Genomic DNA, 6,045 nt, shown 5'->3' with positions numbered 1-6,045 from the left:
TCACAGCTGCACGCTGTTCTCTTAAATCAGCCATCACAAAAAAATGAGGTTTGAGCGAAACTGCTTTCAGGATACTGTGACTAGAGAGAATCTTTCTAGGCGATACCACTGGGTGCACTAACTCAGAGGAAGTTGCTTGATGTCCGACTAGCAGGAAAAATGCTTAATAGGAAAGCTCTGCCCAGCGGAGCTTTATTCCGGGTTTTTTGGTGGGTACCACCTCTTAAACCCCTAACTTTTTGGGGGGGGGCTGCTGCCCTAATTTAGCAAGGAGTCCTGGTGGCATAGTGAGTGAGACACCGGGCTGCCAACTGCAAGGTTGGCACTTTGAAACCACCAGCTGCTCTGAGGAGGGAACCATGAGGTTTTCTCCTCCTGTAAAGAGTTAGTCTCAGAAATGCACAGGGCCTATTCTTCCCTGCCCTACAAGGTCGCTCTGAGTCAGCATCTACTCGATGGTGGCGAGTTTGGTGTTTTGGTTAGCCCTAACTTATTGATCCATCCTCCTTTCCCACGCCTCCTCAAAGCCCACCCAGCTCAGGCAGGCCATCCGCCGGCCCCTCGCCCACCGGATTCTGAGCCCTGCAGCTTCCGGAGGCCCACTGCCGTCTTGCCCTCCGGGCGCTGGCCCTGCTGTGCCTCTTCCGTGATGGGAGCTTTCGATGAACCATCAGTCTCCCCTCTGTTCCTGAACTGCTGCCGCTGCCCTTCCAGCCACTTGGGCATAGTTTGTCAAGCTCCATTGCTCACTAATTGTCCTCTGTCTGCTGGTTTTGTGCTACCAGCCAGACTCCGAGTGTTCTGAGAGCAAGGGTGTCTTAGACAGGTCTTATCTCTCTCACATGGCCAGGCTCGGGGTAGCTGCTCCCGGCTTCTGCGACTGGCCAACGAACAGGCCCATGCATGGACACCTCAGGCCCCCCGACTGGTCTTCCCAGCCCGCCCTGGAGCCCCACTCCGACGACCTTGCAGACTCTCGGCGCTGACCTAACACGCATCCCTCTTCTACTTCTCTTTTCGGTTGTACTGTTATTGTCTTTTACTCTCTGTATCTTAATTAATTCGCTCTTTATTGGTCTTTGGGGGCCAGAGACATTACCTATAAACTTCCAGGTACATTTTAATACCGACATTAAAAAGAACAACCCCACAAACCATAAGCATGGGCTCGGATGACCAAGAAGGCTTGGTGATGCTGGCTTTGTGTCCATGGTGGTGCTGACACCACTAACAGACACGTCTGGGGCTTCTGGATGAGCCCCGGGAATGGCGATGGTCTTTCCCGCTAGAAAATGAACCAGAGTTGGCCGTCGGATATCTTCCTCCTTTTGCTATGTGCTCCTTTCCTGTCTTCCACGGCCACATCCCAGATGGACTTTGGCAGAAACCATCGGCATTTGGTCCATGGGTTCAGGCTGCGGAAGCCTCTGAGTGGGCTGAGAAGACGCTCCGCCTGTCCCTTCCACTGTGCACGTTTTCCTCCCCCTCCGATCTTCCTTCCTTCTTCAGCATTTCTCTCCTCTGTGGAGCAGAGAGCTGTCCCTGGGAAACCACCGGGCCGACGCCATCAGCAGGTGACCCTGCAGCACAGCGCATGGGGCTCCCCGGGACGCCAGGATGGGCGGACGGAAAACAAAGGGTCGCCGTGAGGCAGGGAGTGCCGTGGTTGGGAGCTGAGTCCTTTCTAACTCATGGCGATGACAGAGTCGAACTGCCCGCAGAGAGATCTCTGGGCGCTAATCCTTGGATAGCAGGTCCTCATCTGGAGTCACTGGGGGGGTGGAACGATCCATCTGTCTCTCCCTCCAGAGATAAGGGCTAAAGGGTTACATCACCCAGACTCCTTAGCGGAGGGCGGCCTGTACTGATTGCTGGGAACCCAAACCTCAGCTCCGGTAGCCCCTGCAGTGGCCTGCCCTGCTCTCACTGGCCCTCTCACAGCCTTGCCCGTAGACGGGGCTTCCGGCAAGTCCGGCTCTTGGTCACACCAAGCGTGACCACTCTGCCGTCCTGATGGGCCTCAACAGTGTGTCCCCTCCGGACCCAGGACCCATGTGCTGTCCCATCAACTCCTGAAACCAGACTACTAGGGAAGAATCGAGTGCGTTCGGGCCGAGCCCCGCCATATGTCCAGGGGTAATTTGACACAAGTCCGCCTCCATCAGCCTGTATTTCCATCAAAAGGCCCTGAGGCAGGCGGGGGTTCTCATAGGCCAGCCCTGTGAACGTCACATCTAATACAGCCAACGGATCCACATAACTGGGTTTAGGTCTGAACTTGGGATGGAAAAATGAGAGCGAGGGAGCCACCGATGTTGTGTTTATCACCAACAAGGCACCTTGAGGCCCAAATCGATTTAGACTGCCAGCTCAGGGCAAGCTGGGCCGCCTGGATTCAGGACAGGCTCTGCTTGGAAGTCGCTGGAAGGCTTCTAGAACCTTCTCATTAGCTCCACCCCCTCCCACCCTGGGAGGGCATTTGGGCCCTGGGTTGCTGCCTCCTTCCACCCCAAAGTCCACCCCCACCCACCCCCAAGCTGCTTCAAGACACAAGTACTAAGGATGTCTCCCTGGGCCTTGCTTGGCCTTGATTTGCATTCAGACCTGATTCCCTGCCCCTGGGCCTGAGCAGTGAGATGAAGCGGTGATACGCTGTGAGACTCCTGCCCAGCAGGGCTCCTCACTCACTCATTCAGCTGGCACGTTGTGCGGGTGGAGTCCTGAGTTATTCACGCGGTTCGTGCACTTGCTTCTCCTCCCAAGGTCGGTGGTCAGACAATCTCGGCCCAGAGGCTCCTTGGAAGGAAGGCCTGGGGATCTACTGCCTCCAGACCCAGTCACCCAGCACGTGCGGAGGAGCACGTTCTACTCGGACACCAAGGAGGTGACCGTGAGTCCGGGGAGTGGGCCCCACACCGGCCTCCAAGGTGCCCACTGCTGGAGCAGACAGACAGGTGGGCCGGCCGGCCCTGAGACAAGGGCGCATGGGCAAGCCCGGTCTGGGCATGGAGAGGCACCAGTGTGAGCGTACTTTGGGGCGGGAAGGTGTCCCCTGTGATAGCTGAGCTGGCTCTTGAAAGGTGAGGGGGGTTTCCCGGAGAAGAGGTCGGGAGTGGGAGAAAGTGGGCAGCCGGGGAAGGTGGCCGGACAGAGGGTATCCAATGCCCCGGGGACGAGGGCAACAGCACCGAGAACACGGGCCCGGGCAGCAGGGCACAGACATGGAGGTGGGCCAGCCAGGGAGACCGTGAGGGGAGACGTGGAGGCTTCAGGCTTGTCCAGGCCAAGTTAGGGGTTCTCCTTTTTTTCTGGCGCGCTGTTAAGGAGCGCTGGGGACGTAGTGGTTATGGGTCGGGCAGAGATCTGAAGGGTCAGCAGTTGGGAACCACCAGCCGCTCCACAGGAGAGACATGAGACTTTCTACTCTCTTAAAGAACACCGTCTCAGAAACCCACGGGGAGTTCTTGCCTGTCCTACAGGGTCGCCATGAGTCAGCATCAGCTCCACAGCGGAGGGCAGGACCTGATGGATCAAGAGGAGCGGGAACAGCCGGCTTTTCGGGAAGGCGGAGGTGAAGGTTGGTGAGAACGCGGTCATCGGGGCTTTGGCATGGGAGGCGTGGTGACCAGGCAAAATGGACCATGAGGGCCATGGAGGGCAGTGGGGTGAGAGGCAGGCTGAGGGTCCCAGGTTAAGGGAAAAGAATTTCCACATGCTGCCCACAGAAGGGGTATTGTGGCAGCCAGCGCTAGCATGGTGGATGAGGCCAAATGCTCTATTTAGGGGGTTGTATAAAGACCAACCCCCTGGGAACACAGACGGTTGGGCTTGGTTGCTAATCCATACGTTGGAACGCCCAACCCACCATCAGCACTGCATAGGGGAGGCCCGGAGACTGACCTGCTTCCATCAAGGTCATGGCCAAGAAACCCATGGAGGACACTTCTGCTCTGTGGCACGGGGTCCACATGGACTTGGTTAGTTCTGCCTCAGAGACCCGGGCTGGGAAGAAGAGGCACTCCAGGAGGGAGGGGCCGTCAGTGTCCAGTCAGAGTCCAAGATGCCAGGGGGCACCCTGGGGTGGACTCTGCCCCATGCCCCCCACCCCCTTTTTCGGCCTCAGCGCACTGATTTGAGAAAAACAAACCTGTTGTCCATTTAGGGATGGATCTGACCTGCCTTCCTTGGCTCCCAGAGTTCAGAGGTGGCCCTGTGGTCAAGCCAACCTTCCTGACCACTCCTTTCTGATCCCACTGATTGTGTGGGGGACTCCTCCAGTGACCCTGGTTTGAGATCAGGCTATGGCTCACGACTGGGTAGTGAGAGTTGGTGTCTCGCTGGGAGCGAGAGGGTGACTGTGGAGGTGGCTGTGCAGTGAGACCTCAGCACAGTGCTGCTGGACAGCCAGCTGTCACATCAGGGGTGGGTGGGAAATCAGCAGGACGGAGGGGGCTCGTGTCAGTACCATTTCCCAGCTGGACCCTGCGACTGCCTCGATTTTGTAGCTTTGGGGCCCATGTGTTTGGGTTGGCTGTTGTTGGGTGCCGGCAAGCCCACCCCGATTCCCAGGCCCCCCGGGTGACAGAGCAGAACCACCCACAGGGCACTCCAGGAGCTGACTGTCAGGCCTTTCTCCTGCGGAGCCACTGGGCGGGTGTGAACCCCCGGCCTTTTGATTAGCAGCCAAACGCCTGTCCACTCCGCTGCCCAGGCTCCTCTCAGCACATGTTCTCATGCCAATCAAGTTGGGCTCCATCCCCTGTGGTCCAAGGGTCCTGACCATACAAGGCCGCGAGGCCACCCAGAGCTGCTGGCTTCCCACCGGGAGAGGATTCCAGTCCACCTCCACCATGCACAGAACGGAGACCCCCAAGAACGGGTTGGCTCTATTCCAACTCCCCCCGCCTGGGGCCACTGTGAGCCAAAACCGACCGTATTGGTGATTGGTTTGGAGCTTTGGTTTGCTCCTTGGGAGAAAGATAAAGCTTTCTGCTCTGGTCAAGTTGGGGAGTCCTGCAATGCCCCCAGAGGCAGTTCTACCTTGTCCCATCAGGTCACTGTGATCGTCCTCACACAAGGGCAGTGGGTTCGGTTGTGGGGATCTGCTCATCCAAAGAGCCCTGGTGACCCAAGGGTTAAGCCCTGGGATGCTAATGGAGAGGTTTCTGCTTTAAAGGAACCGGGCAGCTCCGAGAGTCAGGCATGTCCTTCTGCTCCCGTCATGATGACCGCCTGCAGAGCCCTCTGGGGAGTCTTATCCGTCACCCGGGGTTGCCAACAACAGAAACTTAAAGGACGATCCGTTCATGTGCCCGCTCAGCCCCCCACCCAGGAGAATGATGCACTTATGACATCTGACACTGTTGTTTTGTTGTTGCTGTTAGGTGTCCTCCTACTGGTCCCCACGCACAGCGCCCCGACGTGTGCACAGTCCTGTGCCACCACACCAGCGTTACGTGCCTGAAGCCAAGGTGGCAGCCTGGAAGGACACAGTCCCCAAGCCGCAGAGGAAGATGAAGTAAGCCAGTGTCAGGCCTGGGAGGGAGCCAGGACATGGGTTAGGTCTCTTGGGAAGGGTCATGCACACCCTCCTTACATGCCCCTTCCTTCTGCTTCCCAGCCGCCACGCCGCTGCATCGAAAGGGTGTCACACCTACAGGCAGAACACTGGGAAAGATTAATACCCAGGAAGGGAAATGTGCACCATACTCAGGGTTCTGTGATCAATCAGATATCGTCTTAGACTCTATTCTAATAGAGCCACGTGGTACCAGAGACCAGAAGTTTAAAGAAAGTGATGAGAGGAACATGTGAAATGGAGATGATGCCATCAATTTGCTTAATTTTTCCTGCCAGCCCGGGAGAGGCGGTCGTTCGTTAATATTAGCAATGGCCTGGCTGGCTGCAGCTCCGAGTGGAACCTTTCCTGCAGTGTCTGACATCCGCTGGTGTGAACCAGGGGGAGGGAGGGAGTGAGTGTGTGTGTGAGTGAGTGAGTGAGAGAGTGAGGGAGTGAGTGAGTGAGTGAGTGAGAGAGTGAGGGAG

At 57.2% G+C, this 6,045-nt stretch overlaps 1 protein-coding gene across 3 annotated transcripts in view; it reads left to right on the top strand.

The window, feature by feature from the left end:
* The first annotated feature begins 2,646 nt into the window (after positions 1 to 2,646).
* STX16 (syntaxin 16) overlaps positions 2,647 to 6,045 on the top strand; it is a 26,984-nt gene continuing 23,585 nt past the window's right edge. The window contains exons 1-3 of one of the 3 annotated variants that reach the window (XM_045296910.1): positions 2,647 to 2,890; positions 3,435 to 3,577; positions 5,385 to 5,518. The gene's annotated coding sequence lies outside the window, so the exon portion shown is untranslated. The remainder of the gene's footprint in view (positions 2,891 to 3,434; positions 3,578 to 5,384; positions 5,519 to 6,045) is intronic. The other 2 variants (XM_045296908.1, XM_045296909.1) reach the window with 2 other exon arrangements.

The sequence above is a fragment of the Echinops telfairi genome, unplaced genomic scaffold (genome assembly GCF_000313985.2).
Source record: "Echinops telfairi isolate 266 unplaced genomic scaffold, ASM31398v2 ScPeMD7_7413;HRSCAF=8451, whole genome shotgun sequence".
Taxonomy (NCBI): Eukaryota; Metazoa; Chordata; class Mammalia; order Afrosoricida; family Tenrecidae; genus Echinops; species Echinops telfairi.
The sequence above is the reverse complement of the archived record's forward strand: the minus strand, read 5'-3'. Positions and strand labels throughout refer to the sequence as shown.